Raw genomic sequence first — 21,665 nt, forward strand, 5'->3', positions numbered from 1 at the left:
AGCGGGCAGAGAAGCTCCCTTGGGCATCTTTGATAAGGGCACTAATCCATTCCTGGGTGGGCCCCGCCTGACCTAGTCACTTCCCCAAAGCCCCATCGCATCATACTCTTCACACGGATGTCTTCAGGAAGACACGAACATGGGCACAAAGTACACAGATGGATATATCCTAAAGAATGAGGGAGCCAAAAACCTGGGTGGCTGCGTGGGTACCGAGGTTTCCAGAGCACTGTCTGCAGCCCAGTGGAGGATGGGTGGGGGGGAAGCCATCTGTGTGAAGTGCACAGGGGAGCCTGTGTGGGTGTCAGGAGACACAGATTGCCTTGTACAATACATCACATATGAAAAAGCAATTAAATGGCAAGGTGAGAAGAGGAACATGAAGAGCCAAAACCCCATAGCAAGCCAGAGTAGCACCAAGCCCAGTGACCTGTCATCTTTGTGGAGAGCATCCTGCATCTAAAGCCCTGGAGAGCCTCAGTCTCTAGGCATCGACACAGATTCATCCTATCCTAAAATATAAGGATCATTTTGGGGAGAGTTGGGGAGAGTGTCCGAGTATGAGTGACCCCTATTTCTCCTAGCCGAGGAAGGGAGAATTTCTCCATGTTTATAGAAATAAAACTCAAGTGCTCTCTCACTGCACTGATGGTCCCGGAATAGCAGCTTTGCACCAGGACCAGTGAGGCCTTGTAGGCTATAACTCACCTTTGCCCAAGTGAGTCCCCTAGGGCCCTCTGTGCTAATGAACAAATTAATGGCAAGTAGCACTTCAACATGATTGAGGTGCAAGGACTTACTGTTACAGAAACACACACACACACACACACACACACACACACACACACACTGGGCAGGTGGCCATAAACAAGCCACCCTGGGATGAGGCATACCTCAGTACTCCACAGCAGAACACTGGGTTCCCTGTTACATTAAGGGAAACTTCATAGGCCAAGGAAGTAGAATTTTAACGGTTAAAATGTAGCCTCTTTCCACAGGGACCTGAGAAGCATGCAGGAAAGTCTGTCCGAGAGTCATCTGGCACTCCACAGTTTGTCAGCTGGACTCACAGCAAGTAGGTGTCTAGAAGAGAGCGACACCCAGACAAATCTCTGCAAAGGTCGTGTGCAGCCATTCCACGCAACAGCGATTCTAAAGCTAAAAGTCGTGGTCCATACTGACTAAGCTCTGACAACTCCGCCTTAAGGAACACAGTGACTGGAGCAAACATGGACTCATTAAGAGACATTTAACTGCTACAGAGCCATAGGTGCGCGCCAGTTGTTTATCTTCTTCCTCCATCACTCCTATGACAGTTTCCTCAGTTTCCTTCAGGAAAAGCCTGCACTTCCGAGAAGCCTGACCCTTCCTGAGTCAAGAAGTTACCACATGACCATAGCTAAACCAATCATAGCGCGCTCCCATCACCGGTGATTGGCCCAGAAATGACCACGTGACTGAGACTGGTCCAATAGAGATGAAGCCTGGAGCATGAGTAAATGGGACAACTAGGCAGAAGTGTTCTGGACCTAAGTGGTAGAGAAGACTGAAACTAAACGGTATCATTGGCCTTCTGTACGGAAGAAATGGATGCTCCAAAAAAGGCCCAAGTGAGAAAATATAAGAGGCAAGAAAACGGAACAGGCTCAGGCCTGGGGACAGAGCCAGTCCAGTTGCAACAGCAAGACAGACTGTTATGGTGACTCTTTCATAGTTTCCCCATGCTCTTGAGAGCTGATGAAAATAAGGGTGGGGGAGAAGATTTTCATCAATGCCTTGTTTTATGACTAGTGGCACTTAAGAACAGCTTTTCCTCAATGCCAAATCACCCCATATTCATTATCACCCTCTCATTACCTCCCAACACACCACAGACCATTTGGGACCTTCTGCACAGGGTGCCTTTGAAAAGGGGTATACAAGTATCACCCCTTCCTGAGTCCAAGTCCCTTACTCTGCCTGGATCCTGAACCAAGACTTTACTGGACTGGCACTGTATGATAAGGAGCATGCCAGCCCCAACTACTCATGTCTTAAGTGGTACCCAGCCCATGGGATGGCTGAGTCCACATCCAGGATCAATTATCTTTGAATGTTCAGCATATAAACTAGAGTACGTTCTGAGTAGCAATTTCCTTCATGTTGAAACATTCCTTCCTGGAGGGAAGCTCAGTAACACTCAAGAGGTTGTAAATGGAGGCTCATTAAGACCCATGAAGTAAACAATGCAAGTCTTAGGAAGTCCCTGAAACTTACCAGATGTAGAAGGCCCCTCCTTTCCCAAGACTTTATAAGCAGTTAAGGGCTGATAAAGGGAGGAGACACTCTGACCTGTCTAGCTCTTCCCAAGTTGCCCAAGGAGTTCCAGGATTCCAGTTTTCATGATCTGTCTCTCATGTTGGGATGGGCTTTCTGTGATGCAGTTGCCTTTGAGATGTCTATGTGCCCAGTACATGACCCATACTCCTCTAAGTAACCCAATAAATTCATTGTTTCACCAAGTCAGACACAACAGTGGTATTGTTACTTTGGTCAGCTGTCAGTTCCCTATCTAGGATGAGGAGATATTTATTTACATACCCCCCCCAGGAACACCGTCACACAATACAACGTCATACAGTTGGTCGTGAATGAGAAATTGACAAACAGACTACAGAACCCTGAGAACAAAGCTTGTCTTCCAGAACTCTGACTATTTTACTCAGCTAGATCTCAAGAAATGTTCTATATGAACAGAGGACCCCAATATTGGAAGAAGACAGACAAATCAGAGGTCCACCACAGATCTTCCAAACTCATGAAATTCTGGCCCTACTTTATCCTGTAAAAGGTAGGGGGACATGCATTTCATATTTCTTGGTGTCTTAAAGGCCCATTCAGATATAATGAAACCTTGGCCTCTCCTAGGTCTTCCACTTTGCATTATTCATCTAAAATATATCTTACCCAGGCCAGTTCTACATGTAAAATTTCAGAACCTAATGAAAGAAAACTAAGGAAATACAACTGTGACTCTATGAGATGCTAAATTAACTGCATATGTTATTGTAAAACCGAAATATGTGTAAATGAGTACTTTAGAAATCAGGAAGTTGTCACTGTGAGGTCAAACTGAGATGTGTGAGTTGAGGTTTTTAATACCTCCCGTCTTCTCCAACGTGTAGTTTCAACCAGAGACCCTCTCTAGAGTCAGAAGGCCCCAAAACTTCAATTATTTCTGTGAAAGTATGCGTGCAGCTGGTCACAGATGAAATGAAACACAACCTCTCTGAAAAGACTCGAATGAGTGACTTGCCTGCTAATCTTTGCCTTTGACATAGCGATGACACTGTCTTCTCAATACAGAATTCACCCTTTCTCACTTTAGCTAGCAACTGCTGGTGGCTCAGTGCCCCAGGAGCCCTCGATAGTGGGACAAAAGTGGGTGCAGCCATTTACAACAGCCAGAGAGGACAATGGGAAGATTCAAATGCAGAGACAAAAAAAGATCAATACACCCAGGGCCCTTCAGCAAGAGTCAGGGTGTGGATGCCCAAAAAGCACATCCAGGAGAACCAAAGAAGAGCTAAGTCAGACACAGGAGCAAAGGCATACCAGGGATCTTTCCAATTAAGCCACTGTTATAGGAAACCTGTAAGGCTGATTTCTCCAGAGCCTCCTTCCTGCACTGGTATAGGAGGCAGAGGGAACAGTGTGTGGAAAGGCGCCAAAACCTCATGGGAGATGCAATAGGTCAACAGCAGGTCCTGTAGATTACAAGTGGATGGATGACATCACCTCTTTCAATCACACAGGACACATCAAAAATCGACAGTGGTGCTGGGAAACAGTGGCTGCTACCTTCTTAGCACATTCTGACTTCATTTTAGTTTTTAACAGTTGTTTTAACTTCCCTAATTGGTAATTTCCTCCCCTGGAAAGCTGAAAGCACCCCACTCCCATCCTAAGAGTCATGCTTCAACAGAGAGAACACACTCCAGGACCACACCACACACCAGAAGACACAGAGTATAAAAGAAGCTCTCAACAGCAGCATCCAGGCCACCTAGGGCGAAGGTTCACATAAGCTGGATGCATCATTAACAAATCGAGAGATCCATTGAAACAGCCACGCTTGCCCAGAAATGGAAAACTGTTTCTCTACAATTCATACCGTGTCTAAAGTCCCAAGGAGTTTGAATTCAAAAAAGTTCCTGCCTTTTGTGGAATCTTCTGTGAGCTTGTGTATTTTTCCCAACTATTCACCATGTCTGCCAACATGTCCTGGGCAGCTTTTGGCACAGACAGTAGGGACTGGGGATGAAAGGACCCTGAGCTGCACAGCATTGCCCTGATGTGTCAACTGAGTTCCTTTTCCAAATACATCTGCTTATGAACCAACACTGCACTGTCACCAGAGTCTTTACATTGATGACCCAAGCCTAATGTGTCCCATGTGCTGTTAACAAGGAAAAGAAAGAGGAGGATGACCCTGAAGTTCTTCCTCTGCACAGATATGGCATAGGAATCATAGTGTGACAGGACATAGCATATAACTCTGTTCAAACAGGCACAGTTTGTGGTGCTGCCATTGCCCATCACGGACCACAACAATCAGAGGACACTGTGCAAAAACTGCCAAGAACTCAGGAGACCTGTGAAGTCTGGAGGCCAGTTTATCTACTACAGGAAGTGAGGGTGGGAGTGGGTAGGGACAGAGACTTTGCTTAGCAAGTGCTGGTTCAAGTTAAATTGAACGAAGATAAGTAGGTACCATGGACCATCCATCAATAACAACAAAGGATAAGAAACAAAGACACCACCGATCCTTGCACAGACAGTATGGGGGAATGTCAAAGGATCATGAGAAAAGGTTCACAAGGATTAGCTCAAGATGGAAACATTTTAAACAAAATCATAGAAGAAAAAATTCCCAATCTAAAGAAAGAAATGCTTGTCAAGGTACAAGAAGCATACAGAACACTAAATAGACAGGACCAGAAAAGAAACTACCCACGACACATAATAATCAAAACACTAAATGTGCAGAACAAAGGAAGGATTCCAGAGCCTTCAAGGGAAATGAGCAAGTCATATATAAAGATGGGGCGCTTTCTCTGAAAATTGGGAATAGTGCTACTGCAAGACCCAGCCATACTGCTCCTGGGCATATACCCGAAAGATGCTCCACCATACAATGACATTTGCTCAACTATGTTCATAACAGCTTTGTCAAAGAATGGATAAAGAAACTATGGTACATTTACACAATGGAATACTACTCAGCTATTAAAAACAAGGAAATCTTGAAATTTGCAGGCAGATGGATGGACCTAGAAATGATCATGGCTCAGCCGTTAAAGGCTAGGCTCACAACCATAAATGATCATCTTGAATGACGCAACCAGACCCAGAAAGACACGCATGTTATATACTCATAAGTGGATACTAGCCCAACACAGATGTCATCTGAGAGACTTCACCCAGTGGGGGATCAGGACAAATGATGGGACTCAGTGATGAACTCTGGGTGGAGTGCTAAGAGTGGTATGGAGGAATAGGGAGATGGAAAGACCCAGAGGGCCCAGGAGCCCCACAAAGATACCATCAAGGCCAGTGGATCTGGACCCGGGGGGCGGGGGCTGTGCAAATGATTGCACCAACCAAGGACAATGCATGCAGTAAGCCTAAACCCCCTTTTCAAATTTAGCCAATGGACAGCTCATTCTCCACTGTTGTCGGGAGAGCGAGGACTGCCTCTGACATGAACTCTGATGCTCCCTGATTTGATCACTTCCCCTTGGTGGGAGGGAGGCCTGTTGTGCACACAGAGGAAGGGGAAGCAGGCTCTCTGAATGAGACCTGATAGGCTATGGTCATATGGTGGGGGAGGAGGTCCCCTTCTGTCAGAGGTCTAGGGGAGGGAAATAGGGAAGAATAGGGAGGGAGGGTGGGAATGGGAAGATACAAGCAAGGGGATAGCAATTGGAATGTAATCTGAAATAATTACAATACATTAAAATTTTAAAACATATTTTTTGTTCCTTGACCTGGGTATTTTTTCCTTCCTTTATACCTATTATTTATAGATTTCATCTTTTCATAGTGTCCCAGATTTCATGTATGTTATATGCCTGGATAATTTTAGATTTAACATTTTCTTTGACTGAGTGATCCATTTCTTTTACCTTGTCTTCAAGAAGTGAAATTCTCTCTTCCCTGTCTGTTAATCTGTTGGTGAGACTTACCTCTGAGGTTTTTGTTTGACATTCTGAGTTTTTCATTTCTGTTTGAGTTTTCCCCAGTGATTCTATTTTTTTGTTAAATTCTACTTCCATATCTTGAATTGTTTTCATCATTTCATTCAACTGTTTGTGTTTTCATGGTCTTCACTGAGACATTAAGACATTTATTCATATAATCGTTAAGGTCCCAAAACATGTTGATAATTGCTATTTTAGAGAGCTTGTCTGATGCTTCAGGTAAAATGCTCAGGGCCTATTGCACTAGGGTTGTTGGTCGAGGAGCCATATTGTCTTGGCTGTCCCTGTTTGTGATCTTGGCTGCAATCTAGGCATCTGGAGTTATGACGTTTAACATATTTCGTGGCATGTATGTCTGGTCTCATCTTTGTCAGGGAGATATTGAACTCTCTGGTTGCTGTTGCTCTTTTATGAACCTAGCCAAATGTGAGGTCCCAGATAGAAACTGTGGGTAGGTGGTTGTCACCAGATAGAGACTGTGAGTAGGTGGGTGTCACAAAGGAAGGGAGATGGACTAGAAGCCAAGACTGAAAGGGGTGACAGGAAAGAACTAGAGGGACCCTGAGTCAGCATCAAGAGGCAGAGTTCACATCAGGTGAGGGGGGGCTGGAGGAGGAGCTTCTGTGGTCAGGATGCAGCAGGACTAAGTATGTGTCTGCAGGGACGGGAATTGAGGAAAGAAGGAAGAGAAATGCTACCTTCTTGACTCCCAGACTGCTGTGGTCACCGGGGGTCCCGGGTATAGAGTGATTCTGCAGGTTCTTTGAGGAAGGTCATGGAGGGATGCAGAAGGGACAGAAGGAGATGGTGTGGCAGAAAGGCAGCAGTGTATCTTTACCACTGTCCTTTAAAGATAGCTTTAATACATAGCAAAGTTAGGAGTTTTACTGCTGCAATGAAATGCACAGCCAAAAAGCAAGCGAGGGAGGAAAGGGTTTATTTGGCTTCCATATCACAGTCCATCATCAAAGGAAGTCAGGACAGGAACTCAAGCAGGGCAGCAACCTGGAGGAAGGGGCTGATGCAGAGGCCATGGAGGGGTGCTGCTTACTGGTTTGCTCCTCAGGGATTGCTCCTCATGGTATTGGATAGAACCCAATACCATAGTCCAGGGATGGCCTCACCCACAATAGGCTGGGCCCTTGCACATCAATCACTAATTAAGAAAATACAGTTGGGCATAGTGGCACACACTTTTAATCCCTGGACTCAGGGAGGCAGAGGTAGAGAGACAGATGGATCTCTGTGAGTTCAAGGCCTTCTCTTGGACAAGAGAAATCCTGTCTTGAAAAACCAAAAAGGAAAATAAGAATGCACACTACAGGTTTGCCTACAGCCTGATCTTATGGAGGTTTTTTTTTTCCTCCTCTCTGATGACTTTAGATTGTGTCAAGTTGACATAAAGCCAGGCAGTACAGTGCGAGAAAGAAAGAAAGAAAGAAAGAAAGAAAGAAAGAAAGAAAGGAAGAAAGGAAAAAAACTGGTAAACCCAAATAAACACTCCTAAGAAACTTCCTGAACACTGTAATTAGAGTGCCAGGAAAGTTAAATCTTCTTGATTTTACATTTTTGGAAATACACTGAGAACACTAAACTTTGAACCTTTAATACTTGCCTAGTTCACTCTACAGTGCCTGTGCATACTTACAGCCTGCTATCTATGCCCGAACCATAGTCCATGCTGTCCGGAAGCTAGAAAGAATCCTATTGCCTCCTTGAAATGTAAAGTTTGGGAACTTTCAATTAGGAACACTGATGATTATCTTTAAACAACAGAACAAAATCAGTTGGTCTCAAAGCATGCATATAAAATGGAATTGGTGTGCTCTCTGTTAATGAAGCTGCCCATGAGCAAAGAGTTAAGTTTCGGTGAAGCCAGAACTTACGTTCTGTTACTATTTGTGAGCATAATTCTAAAGAGGATGGTGTGGGGTGGGCTCCCTATGACTATCAAATGCAGACAAGAACATTTAAACGGGAAAAAAATTGTCCCAAAACTGAAATAGCTCAACTGTTATCTTCAGTAGCATTTAATCCCCATAACCAATTTAACAAAATGGCTTCCTAAAAAGTGGGCAAATACTCAATAAACACCAAACAATAAAAACAAAGCCTAATACTTACTAGGAGTCCTACCTCCTAAGGCAGGAGTCAGAAGCCATCCTCAGGCTGGTCCCAACTACCATTGTGTTTTCCCACCCAGCTCCCAACACGCATGCTCACTGGGGTGACCTTATTTCATTCTCATCTGTAGCCCAGAGCCTCAAGCACTGGCTAAGATATTTGGAACCAGCTGCCACACACAGCACACATGAACAGGTAACTCGGTATGTATTATAGACCCACTCACCCAAACGCATGCCTTATAACAGCATATATAAGATCTCCCTTGCCTTGCAGTTGCTTTCCTACCTCTTCTGTGAACTGCATAGGATGTTATGTTAGGCCGCTCTAATGGTACCCAACTGTTGAGTGCCTTAAGCTATTCTATTCCTCTAAGGTGTGTCCCCCGTAGACAATCATCATAGAAAGAAAACGTTTACAAAACATTTCACGGAAGCGGGTATGGTATTCCATGCCTGTAGAAGCAGGAATGTGGATTTTAGGCCAAGCTGCACTGCATCTCAAGACTCTGCCTGTTTCAGTTCTAAAGAACGAAATGCCTGTTCCACCCAGCGTGTGTGCAGAACCACTTTGTCGTAAAATTCCACACTTTTAAAAGTATAATAAAGTTTTTGTTCTCTATCACTTCCCCCCTGCTTATAAACTTTAATATTTCTAAATAGTATTTTTCTTTTACACAGCTTTTAACATTTTTGCCCGCTGCCCCTCCCCCCCTTCGTTTCCACTTGTTGATTTGCAGGGGCTGTTTATTTATTAAGTGGATTGGATACCTGAACTGAAAGCCAAACATAATTGTTACTGACTCAAACGCATTCTTACCGACATAATTCAAAACCATGTGTCTGTTATTAATGTGGTGCTAAATGACTTTATGAGTTCTTAAGGATTCTTATTTTTGGCACATTTGACGTCAGGAATGAGAAGTTCCTGGTGTTTCCACGTGTGAGCACCAGAGGCTGTGCCCAGGCCAAGCTCGTGGTTGAAGCTGACAGGGGAGGGACCCGTGTAAAAGGGAAATTTGTGGGGTGTGATAATGAGGTGAGTCGCTATGTTCTAACTGGCCTTAACTGTTCCATAAATGTTTCTTTTACCCTGTAAACTTTAGGGTCAAGATAACAGGCAGAGGTGGAGTGAGGAAAAGCCACGCGGCCCTTGGCTGGGAGCATGCCTGTGCCGAGGGAGCATGGAGAGCCAGCCGCCGGGTTGCTGTTTAACTGCCGGGTGAGCACACAGGAGGAAAATGTCTTCTTTGGTACTACTGCTAACCTCAGCTTAGGAATAAGCTGGGTGTATACTTTACACCGCAGGCGCAGGCCGCTCCTGAGAACTCCAAGGACCAGCAACCACCGCGGAGGGGAGGCTTTGTCTTATGCTCTGAGGCACAGCCAGGGAAGATGAGCAGGGAGTGCAGCTTCATAACTTATTTTTCCAAAAACCAAGCGCAGGGGCTGAGGAGACAGATGGGGAAAGCTGTTTGCCAGGCAGGTGTGAGGACCTCGTTCTGATCCTCAGAACCTTAGTCAAACTAGATGTGGTACCATAGATCTGTAATCCCAGAGCTCCTCGGGGGAGACAGGGGGGAAAGATAGAGGGCTCCATGGAAGCTTACTGGCCAGCCAGCCTGGCATACATAGCAGTGAACAAAGGTCTCCCTTCTCAGACAAGGTGGAAGGTGAAGACTAATACTCGAGGCTTTCCCTGGAACCCCATGAACACGTGACACGCACGTTTACCCTCACACACACAGATATTTTTTAATGTTATTTTAAAGCAAGAACTTCCCAGTAATCATATTTCTTTCCACACCATCTGTGATATGGCAATACCAAAAAGCATAAAAACTTAAGAAATGTCCCCATCAAATCTTCAGCGGAGCTATATCCAGATTACCTGGCCTAAGGCTTAATCCTCTTTTAATCCAAGAAAATGAAGAGCTAACAAGCTGATGCAGGATTTACAGGCACATTAAATTAACAGTATGATTCTCCCCTAGCAGCCATTAATGCTGCAATATGAACAGGGATTTTTTTTCCTACAAGTGGCTAATATAATTTTTAAAACTTCCTTCAAATATCATTAGCGAGTAAGAAATCGATAGATTATTGGCTAGTGTGTGAAACATTTTCAATATCGTGAGCCATGCCACTAAAATAAAACATTTTTAATTATAGGGAAAGTATTTTATTAACAGGCAGTTTAGAAGGCCTGAGTGGTACCCAAGAGTCTGTAGAACTTCATACCAGACACAGGAAGGCCAGGATTCACACACAGGCTGTTTGTGCTAGGAAATGCGGGAGCAGTGTGTGCAATGTTCTATATACTGTTTTTGATCTTACTGGGGCATATAGCAAACAGCATCCTGTTTCAAGACGAGAAAACAAGGTGCACCTGGTGGCACAGCTGCTACAGAAGCTTCAGCAGGAAGATCCCAAGTTCAACTTAACTGAGACCCTGTCTCAGAATAAAAAGTAGGAAGGTAGCTGATAGTGTAGCTCAATGGTAAAATGGTTGCTTGGCAAGCATAAAGCCCCAGGTTCAATGCCCAGCACCTCCAGAGAGATGGGAGGGGCAGGGGGAGGGGGGAGGAGGCCATGACTCCAAGCCGTGGGCCCACGCCACACTCCAAGACAGTAACGTGGAGAAAGCGCATCAGAAAACACATCTTAGGATGTCAGGAGTTCCAACATTCCTCACACACTTTTCCATGCAGAGCTATGCCCTAAACACAGGGTCTTCTACTCCTACAAACAAGGAGTGAGACTGAAGGGCCCCTTCTGCTGAGTTGAGACCCTTCCTGGGGTCTAATGACAAGGTCACAGGCAACTGGGAGAGCTGAGCCACCTCCCTCCTGGATACACCCTGCAGGTGCCCACGCCTGAGCCTGGTTTGTCCTTCAAGACATACAGGAAGAGTGTCACTCAACCCTACCTTCAGCTGCTGGCTCTGTGGAGCCTTTGCGGTGGAGGGGGGGGAGAGCAGAACTCCAACTGCCAAATTATATTTACACTTTCAATGGTTATGCAGCTCTGTGGTCTCATTTTCTTCTAGGGAGAGCCACTTGAAGAAAACTCTTGAAGTCGGAGCGCTATAAGAGCAGCACACACTCCTAAGCCGCTCTCTTACAGATATTTACTGGGAGATTAGAAAAACAACAGATGACAGCCATTGTGTCAACCTAGAAGAGCCACACAGATCCTTCTTTAAACAATGGAGCTTCCAGACAGACGCCTCAAGCGGGGAGCCCCATGAGTGCTGCACAAATTTGTGGGGCTGGCATCCTTTCACGTTGCTGAAAATATATAAGACACAGCAGCCTCAAGTCCAAAACCAAAACGGGGAATGGGCTGCCTTAGCCTCCCCTGAAGTAGACTACACACTGTTTCTCGTATCTCCTTCTTTAGATCGTAGGAGCTGGTCAAAAGCAGTGACGTAGCACACAAAGTGATGAACTACCAGCTGGCCCGCAATAACCCCAGGATATAAAGGATCCCAAAGAGAAGCCTCGGACGAGGTCCACCACTCTCCAGAGCCCCGCTTTGTTCTCTGTTCAACAGTTCACTCGCTAAATATTCCCTCTGTAAATTCGGGGTGAACCTCATCTTAGCCTCTACCTTATTGAGCTGACAATCTTCTTCTCATCTGATAAATGATAAAAGTTATGTGAGGAATTGAATCGTCCGTGAGGGTCCCAACGTTGAGTCCTCTTAGTGGGACTTCACTGACCTTGTCTTGAATCAAGCTGTCTGGTTCATTATAGGAAAAGAAAAACAAAGCAAAATGCAAAGTCTTTCAAAGAGTTGGATGCCAAGGTCAAGTTCTGGGATGGGAGGAGTTAAAAAGTTTAGTCTTGGGGGGGCGGGGCACAGTAGGGTAGATGAGGTGGTGAGGGCCACCAGGGATAGAGGCTAGAGATGGGGGGACTGGGAGGTGTGATAACTCACAGCTTTTTTTTTCTTCTTTCTCTCTCTCTCCATTCAGGAGATATGTGGAGCTATTTGGCATGGGGACAGCCCACGAGACTGAAGGTCAGAAGAACTTTGTCCAAATCACTACAGGAATAGTGGAACCTTCGAGACTTTCCTGGTCCCTCTGAACTTCAAGTTCTTATAGACAAAGGAGAAAATGAGGGTCCCTAGCATTGTATAGGACAGAAGAACAGTGATGTATGTACAATGGTCTAACTACAGCACAAAAACAAAATCAAATCTACCCAGCCTATTCAGCTTATGGGGCTGCCATGCTATGGTTATGAAATTTCATCCACAAGCTCCTACGTTTGGACTCTTGTCTCCCTGATGGTAGTACTGTTTGGGGGAGGCTGTGGGAATACTAGGGCTGTGACTTAAATAGCACAAAGAGTTAGTGGTCATTGAAAGTGACACTTGCTCCTGCTGCCAGCCCGAGCTCTCTGATTCCTGGCCCATCTAGATGTGAACAGGCCACGCCCCAGGCTCCCGCCACCACAGGCCGAGTTTCTCCAGCCGCTATGTTTTTCCCACCATGACAGACTATCCCCTCTAAAATGGGAGCCTAACCCAACTCCTCCTCGCTGAAGTGCCTCTGTTGTGCTTTTTGTCACTTCAGCGAGTAAAGGAACTAATACAGGTGACTCTTAGAGTTATTTCCTGGTTTCAGGGGGTGTGTCATTTCCTATGCCTCTCACTCACTTTCCTGAGTGGAGTGGAAGGCTGCCACCAGAAAATGCTCTTTCTCCTCGCCCCCCACACTGTCTCTCCTCATGCTAAGTGGCAACAGAAATAGCCATAAAAGCTCATTTCCCAAAAGAATTTATGCCCTTGTCTCGAAGCAATATGGTTTGTTCTTGTCTTCCAAGTTTCTAAATCCTGTATGTTTGTTCAGTTATGTTTCTTTTTCCTACTTCTGAAAGGCTTCTGTGCTTGACCGCTTTGGAAATAAGAGCTCAAAAAAGGTTGTTCCACCAGCTCATAAAGCTTGTTAGCCGGGAGCCAGAAGGTAGGGCAGGAGGGAGGTGCAAGATCTGAGCGTGCCAAGTCAGCTATGCCCTTATTGGTGATGGCAACGCTAAACAGTCTCCGATGGCCCTGGGCTTGTGGAAAGCCTGTGCAAACACACCGCAAGCACTCAGCGTGAGGGAGGAGAAAGTTAAGGGTGGCACTGGAAATGCAGTGGGGAGGGGCTAGGAAGACTCTGAGCAGCACTTGCAAAATAGAGCCTCCCTCTGGACCCTCTCCAGAAGCCCTCCAGGGACAGAGGGAGGTGGTTCAATGCCCTGACCGTGACCCTGGAATTAGGGAGACAAGGAGCAGACAGAACCTGGTACTTCCCAGGACAGCATTTCCAGAGAAACAGTGAGCAGAGGGGGCCCTGGAATGCTGAGGAGGTGACAACCACCTATACATGACAACACCACAGTGGAGGGATGGTTATGGTTTGGGTGTAAAGTGTCCCCTGACCCCCACCCCAGCTCATGCATTTGAGCAGTGGGCCTCCAGGAGGAGGTGCTATTGTGAGAGACAGGTGATGAACCTTTTGGCCCTCCCTAGCTGTCAAGTATAAGGCATTAAGGGCAGGGCTTATAGGCTATAGCTTGACCCCAATTCTGGCCAGCTCGGTTTCTATGTTTTTACTCCTTGAAATATTTCCTATTCTGCAGCAGGCTCCAGCTACCTCAGAGACACAGACATTGCACACTCCTCACCATGCAACTGTGCACTCAAATAGATCCCTCTTTCCCAAAGAGTGTTTTGGGTATCTTGCCAGAAACAACAAAAGTGACCACATGGGAATTAACCCAAAGGAGAATTGTTCATAGAAAAAATGTGTGCGTGCGTGCGTGCGTGTGTGTGTGTGTGTGTGTGTTTTTAAAGACCACCCCTCTCAGCAACTCGCCTTACTGACACAGGAATCTGACATCCCAGCAGATGGCTGCATCAGCGATCACCATGACTACAGGGATTAGCAGTATGGCCCCTGATTGGAGTCATTCCTGGACAAGATGGCACAAGGGTCCCAAGTGTAAGCTGAAACGCCATGCCGGGTTTCAGCATCTTAGACATCTCATTCCAAGTCATAATCACAGAGGTCCTGAGACTGGCCTCTCGGGGTGCACTGTTTAGATCCCACCTTTGCGTAGTTCACAACACTCTGGGGCCATCTACCATGAAGCAATACCTCCGAGAAGTGAATACTTCCTTTGTTCCTTAGAAGATTGAAGGACAGCTCTGCAGAGTGAGCCACGCTGTCCACGCAAAAGACTTAGTGTGACAGTCACGGCAGACACTGAGACAGAGTGATCCATAACCACCTCAGCGTAGACCTGCAATTGTCCAGAGCACTTAATGCCCTTGTGCCTCAATTTTCTCATCTTTAAAACAGACATGCTAAACATCTATTCACAAAGTTCCTATAAGGATCCAAATGCAAACTACATCCTACTAGGCCTGCACACCACTGGGGAGGGTAAGGCAGGAGGACCTTGGTTCCAGAGTGAGCTCAAGGCAGGCTTGGGCAACTTAGTGAGGCCATGCCCACAAACAAAAAGAGGACTGGGGAGAGCATAATTCAACAGCAGAATACTTGTCTAGTTTTCACAGACAAGATAGCTAGGTTCAGCCCTCATTTCAGAAGGGGGAAAATACATGTGTGTGTGCACATACATGAGAGAGAAAGAAAGACAGACAGACAGACAGACAGACACAGAGAGAGACAGAGAGAGACAGAGACAGACAGAGAGACAGTGAGACAGAGACACAGACACAGACAGAGAAACAGAGACAGAGAGACAGAGACAGAAACAGAAACAAAGAGACAAAAAGAGACAGAATGTGTAGGCATTGCTATGACACTCCATTACCAGGATTAATAAATTCCAGCCTCAAACACACAAAACAGTGTCATGTGAAAGAATGAACACATGCTCTGAAGAGAGGCACCTTCAACACTTCAATTTCACGTCCTCTGTGACAGGAAAATGACAGAATCTCGTGGAGATTAAAAGGCATCGGGAAGTCATTGGACACACTCATCTTTACTCTTCCAAAACAGGCCAGGAAATTTTTGAACAATTATTCTGATCTAAACAGAGGGTGCGGCCCGACATTTATCCAGGGCCTAGGTAAATAGATGATATTCCTGCCACTATTTGCGTTTCTATCGGCCCCTATGCTGAGCAATCAATAATAAATGTTGTTTAAACAAATGGTGTAATTTTCCAATCTGTGTTGTTCTAAACCGACCTTTCCTCCTTGCTGCCATTTGTAATGCATGCATAATTCATTGGCCAAGCAGAAGGAGAAATAAGGAGGCTGGTCTAAGTGGCCCTTTTTGGGTTGTTTTTGATCATTTGTTATAATCCCATAAATAAAACAGGCTCATCGCTGTAAATATGTGCTGCGTTATCTAGAGGTATATTTAGTGAGAAAAATAATAACAGCTCGGCTACCTCTCCTGGCAATTTCCAAGCATAATTAATTGCTGAAAAGATGTATTCTCCAAGTTGAGAGGCCTCTAATAGAAGGAAAATCAAAGCCATTGTTAACATTAATGATAGAAGGAACTCCTGAAACGCAGAGCCCTTCGCCATTTGGGGGAAGTGTTCCACCAGAGACCCCATGTGGGGGTGCCTAGCCCAACTTTATCTAAGTGGAGATATGTGTGTGTATACTTTTTACTAAATACCTTTCAATAAATCTTAAGTCGAGGGCTTTACAGAGCTAGCTTTTGTCAGTTTTACTCACCATTGCTGTTGGCTCATACATATGAATACACATCTTCATGTGAAAAAACATGCATGCAATCATGTGTGTTCATATGCATCATATGCAGATGGATATATACATACATATATATATTTAAATTTTTAAATAAAGTAAACAGGAAGCTGAGTCAAGACCCCCAGAGCTAGTGTCCATCAACTCCGGAGCAGGACTCCGACCTGCTATTTGCTCACCTGCATGCACTCATGTGCAATAAACCCTTCCAATATGGGAGGCGAGAGCAAAATGCCCCTATTTCCCCAAAGGGCACCTCTGTGCATTCCCTCAGATCATAGCAGATGACATGTCAATGAAACGGTGCTTGCTCTCGTCCCAGAGATCAAAATGAGGGCTTAACCTGCAATTTACACTACAAGTCCCGTGACACTTGCCAGATCTGAAGACTTCATTCTAATCTTCCCGGCTGAAAAAGAAATAATCAAATACTCTAGCCAAGACGTATTGACAGCTCTTAATTAACCATGCTAATGGGGGTGGGGAGCATGGATAAATGCAGTCCAAACGTAACCCTAAACCTTCATTTGGCCATTAATTTTCACCTCCCCTTCACTAAATCTTATGGCAGGAGAGAGAAACTGATGGGGTAGGAGACGGACATTGACTAATCCTTTCACATTAGAATCTCTTGATGTCTGTATCTGTGCTGTGCAAATCCCCTCTAGACAAGCTAACAAGCAAGCGAATGACCAAAACCCCATCCAGTGCAAGTATTGTGGTTCAGTGGTCATCTTTCTGGATTCTGAGTAAATATACTTTGGCTGTCCATCTGAACAGCATTAGTGAGAGGCATTTTCAGTAACTGAGGCCAAATGGATGGAGACTTGAGGTTTCTTGCACTTTATTGTTGCTTTAAAAAGAAAAATAGTAAAGAAATCGTGTGTACACACATGCATGCATGCGCGCGCGCACACACACACACACACACACGCATGCATGCATACCAAACAGTACCTTTGCATTGAGCAGATGCCTGCAGTACCAGAGCTACAAAAGGAAAAGCGTATATGGAGGAATTAGCCAAAGCAGCGAGAAGATAAGGGAGCCGGCGAGTTCCTAAGTGAGCCCTTGAAGAAGTGTTAATAAGCACTTTCTGCTTTTCAGGCCCTTAAAGAATACACAATAATGAGACCCCATTTAAAAAATGTTGGAAGAGTACCTAAGCAAGGAGTGTAAGAAGCACCCCGCCTTTGTCTCAAGCATCCAGTGCAGCCACGTCAAAAGGCAAGGCTGTGCATCCGTGAGCAGGGTGCTCCCCTGCCTGGGTGGTGCTCTCCATAGCTGTGACCTACACGGCAGAGCTGGGGTCTGTGGACTCCTTGCTCCAGCAATAGCTTACATAGTTAGGTGATGCCAATAAGCCAAACAAGTGTTGTACCATCTCATTTAAACCAGCATTACCTGGTGCTGGTGCCGTCCCATCTGTCTTTCTGCCACAGAGGAGGACACAAAGGCACAAGTGGAATCAAGCCACTTACTCAAAACCGCACAGCCAAACAGAAACACCATCCGGAACGAAAGCCAGACGAGCATCTTCAGAACCAAGCTCCGTACCTTGACATTGGGAGGACTGAAGTCTGTCCCACACCATACTGCACACTGCACTTTGGGCACCTGCATGCTTTCTAATCAGATCCTGACACGGCCCTGTAAATGAGAGCTCACTACTGTTTTAAACATTAGGAACCGATCTCGAAGCAATCTGTCAAGGTCACAGAGCCCAGGAGCAGGGAGCAGTCCCCCAAAAGCCAGGACTCTTTCTCTGGGTGAAGGTAGTGGTTAAGATCTCGGGTCTACAGCATGCGTCAGCACTGCTCACCAGGGAGCTGACCTCAGCCCTGAGTGCTGTAGGACTTTATTACTTTCAGCTTCCCTGGGCCTGGCACACCTGCTGCTTCCCTCCACTTCTCCTTCCGGTGTCCTTTCTCCCCTGACATCTCCCCTGACATCTCTGCTGAAAACGCTAGGAAACGCTTGCCCTTTCCAATGCCACAATCTAGTCTGTAGTTTTCCATTCCTGGAGGGGGAAAGGGTGGGGGGGGTGGCATCATATAAGCACAAAAAATAAAAACAGATATGTTGCTGAAATGATCATTTCTGTTTTCCTAGAATATATTTCCACACTCTTCAGTTTACATTTATTTATTCTTAATTTATCCGCTTTACATCTCGATCATAGCCCCCCCTCGTCTCCTCCTGGTCCCACCCTCCCTCCCTCCCTCTTCCTCTCTATCCTCCTCCCCTAGTCATCAGAAAGAAGGAGCCCTCCTCCACTACCAACTGAGCCCAGCATATCAAGTCTCATCAGGACTGACTGCATCCTCTTCTCTGCGCCTGGAGAGGCCACCCCACCAGGAAAAAGTGATCAAAGGATAGTTTCTACAATCTTATATCCCCCACTTTCAGAGTTACAGAAGTCAACCTCCATAGGCCATGCTTTCTCACCTCTAAGTGAAATCAGCTGAGGCTATTCCATGGTTTAAAAACCACCCTGCCTTCTCTTGTGGTCGGATTGCAGGCCAAAACTTAAAGAAATTAAGAGGGCTCCAGATTCACATGTAAAATGAACGCGAACTGTTCCAGACGCCACCAATGACAATGCAGAAGGCAGTTTCCCAGGCCAGCATTAAGACACAATCCCCAGAGCAGTGTGAAGTGCTTATGATGGTACAGGAAGAGCCCATGAAAGAGCAGAAGGGCCTGACGAGGCAGTTGAGCTCTGGAGACAAGTCTATTCTGCCCACACCCTCAGGACCAACCCAAGAGCCATGGCTGCTCATCTGTAGCATGGGGCACGAGAGCACTCACCTTCAGTGATGCCAAGAAGACATGTGGACACACAAAGCACTGAGCCCAGCCCGAGCTGGGTACCTGATGTGTGTCCTTGGGCAGCATCACTGTTCCTTGACATGGCTTGTCTGGCCCATCCCAGAGTAAGTGGCCTAGCCTTGGGAGACTCACCATTCAGTCCCCACTGTTCAGAGAAGATGGGTGGTCACAGCTCACTTGCACAGGGGTCACTCCATTGCCAGGGTCCTCTTTATTAAGTGATGCACCCAGAAGCAATGCATGACGGCAAATATAACTAGGCGGGAGGGCAGGGAACAATGTCATATCTAGCCTGCCGCCTATGAACCACAAGTGCATGCCCAGGTGACCGGAAAAGGGACCAAAACCGCAGCCTCAGGAGTTGAGAGCCAGAGGAGGCCATGAGTTTTTCACAGCATCAGAGGACATATGCAAAGTTAGAGATTTCACCAAGCTAACATAAAGAAAAAGAAAAGCGATTTTGGTTGAGATCAGGGTCATGATGGATGGTACAGCGATCATCTGCATTCTCACAGGCTACATCCCTGTTCGTCTGTCACTGTCCTTCAGAACTGGTCGGCATCCTTACTATTGCTCCAGGCCCAAGCCTCTCAGTTCTGCAGCATGCCATGAAAGGCCCCAGTTGGCAACAGGAACTAGGTCCGCTAAGGGAAGACTTTCAAGACTTCATAAAACACTTCAGCTTCTTATTGTCCTAGTACTTCAAAGGGTGTCAGTGGAAACACACTCCCCTCCCTGAGCTGCCCAGGGACTTCAGATCCCCCCCCCCCCAGGCTCCTCATACCCCCTCCTGATATCCCACAGTTTTGTGCACTGCAGTCACTCAACAAATATTTTCGGAACACAAGAACGGCGGGCTAGGCCAGAGATCCCATGGTTTTCTGGCAACAAGTGTGCAAACTACAGTGTGGCTGAGACATAAAAACTCCATCTCTCTAGATGGCCATGTTACCCCATCTCGTGGGAGATAACAACGCACCCTCATGCAAGACTCCAACTAGCCAGTCCTGTGTGGCTACGGGCTAACTGGAAATGGGGCCTCTCATGTTCCTGTGGCTTTGAAGATCACTCCGGGGCCCTGGGATTTATCTCCCTTCCTCAAGAACGGAGGACAGATAATGAATACACCTCCTCAGCTGATCAATTGCCTGCACTTACAGGCTGGCACCATCCCTCCTCGTGAACAAGGTGAAAAGAACAGCCCCATGAGTGATGGTCATAAAAGAACTCACTTCAGAAGAGGAAAGAGAAAATATGAAGAAATCAACGTGGGCATTTCAAAGCAAAGCCCTTTCCACGCCACTGAAGTGGCTTGGACATTCATCTTGGTCCTGGACTCTGCTTCATCAAACTTGATGGAAGATGGCTGAACTGACATAAAGACCGGCTCAACATGAGCAGCCATGATTGATGGAGCCATTCTCAGCATCAGACAAAACTGGCACTAAAAGACGCCCTGAGCTTCCTGTTAACTGTTTTATGGAGGGACCAATACTTTTCCCACGCCTCCTCCCATGTATAGAATAAATTAGCAGAATAAGTGATTTCAAAAATGGAGCCGCATTCAACAGAGAGGGAGAAAGAGTAGGTCCTGGGAAGTGAGTCTCTTGGGGGGCAGACAGTGGTGACCCTGAAGACTGGGTTCTCTCTGTCTTTATCTAGATGCAGCAGTTTGGGTTTCAGGGAACACAATTCAAATGGATTTTATTTAATTCCAGAAAATAACAAACTGTGCCATTAAGTAGTCCTACCATATAATCATGATGGAAATGAAAGAAAATAAAGCTTTGGGGGCAGCCTGAGAACACAGGCACAGATGCTCCAAGTGAGCCATGCTAGAGAAGGGAGTCAGGGAGGGGACCACACACACACACACACACACACACACACACATTCACACACAAATACACACACACACACACAAGCACACAAGCACATGCACGCATAAACAGCTTGGCATAGCCTGTGCCAAAGTATACACTCTCAGTTTGGAGAGGATGAGACATTTGCAGGAGGGCCGTATTCTTAGAAGGTTTCTTAATATGGAAAGGAAAAGAGCAGGCTTTCACGAATGCCAGGGAGTCTTTCTTTCTGTCCTTTCTGGATTACAGGAGACCTTTCCCTACCTTTCTTTCCCTCTTCGTTTTGAAGAAGGTTAATTATGACCCAGGAGTGTCTTAACACATCTTGGCACCTGGGACTCTGCCATCACTGAAGGAGAGAACAATGGCCCTCGGAGTGCGACAGGAACTAACTTAGGAAACATCCAAATCCACAACTCTTTTCACAAGCCCAAGGATGAAACCATGCCATGACATTCTGGGGGATGACGGACACCCCTGCGGCACCCATACACAACTTTGAAGACATGTCCATTAAGGGAACGTAAGAGATGCTGGGCTCATCGCTTCCCATGGAAAGACCTTGGGATTTGTGTCTTCTACCCGATTGTCCAGGGAGGCTCAGGCGCTGCACGATGCAGTGGAGTTCCAGCTTGTTTTATGAGGTATTGGGAGTCCTCGGGCTGCTTTATGTTGACCTAGAAGTCCTAGTGCTTTCAAAGCAGAGATGTTCATGGTCATGTAACATACCAGTGAAGACAATCAGCAATGACCTGACAACCCAAATATCAAGACAACACAGGGACTAAGCATGATTCATCCATGGGTCTCTGACCCCATGACCATTTAGTGTCCAAGAGGTGGAAGTGTGGTGG

At 46.1% G+C, this 21,665-nt stretch overlaps 1 protein-coding gene and 1 long non-coding RNA gene across 4 annotated transcripts in view; one reads left to right on the forward strand and one right to left on the reverse strand.

The window, feature by feature from the left end:
- Window positions 1-21,665, reverse strand: part of WWOX (WW domain containing oxidoreductase) — a 918,103-nt gene that overhangs the window by 778,383 nt on the left and 118,055 nt on the right. The window contains exon 1 of one of the 3 annotated variants that reach the window (XM_084756915.1): window positions 894-1,305. The exons of the other annotated variants lie outside the window; for them this stretch is intronic. The gene's annotated coding sequence lies outside the window, so the exon portion shown is untranslated. Of the gene's footprint in view, window positions 1-893; window positions 1,306-21,665 lie in introns of those variants that run through there. 3 annotated transcript variants of the gene reach the window in all.
- LOC311583028 lies at window positions 2,669-12,210 on the forward strand. The gene is made up of 3 exons (XR_014774358.1): window positions 2,669-2,830; window positions 9,472-9,587; window positions 11,415-12,210. It is a non-coding gene; the product is annotated as an uncharacterized lncRNA (long non-coding RNA).

This window comes from Acomys minous (genome assembly GCF_964271855.1).
Source record: "Acomys minous genome assembly, chromosome: 14".
NCBI lineage: Eukaryota > Metazoa > Chordata > Mammalia > Rodentia > Muridae > Acomys > Acomys minous.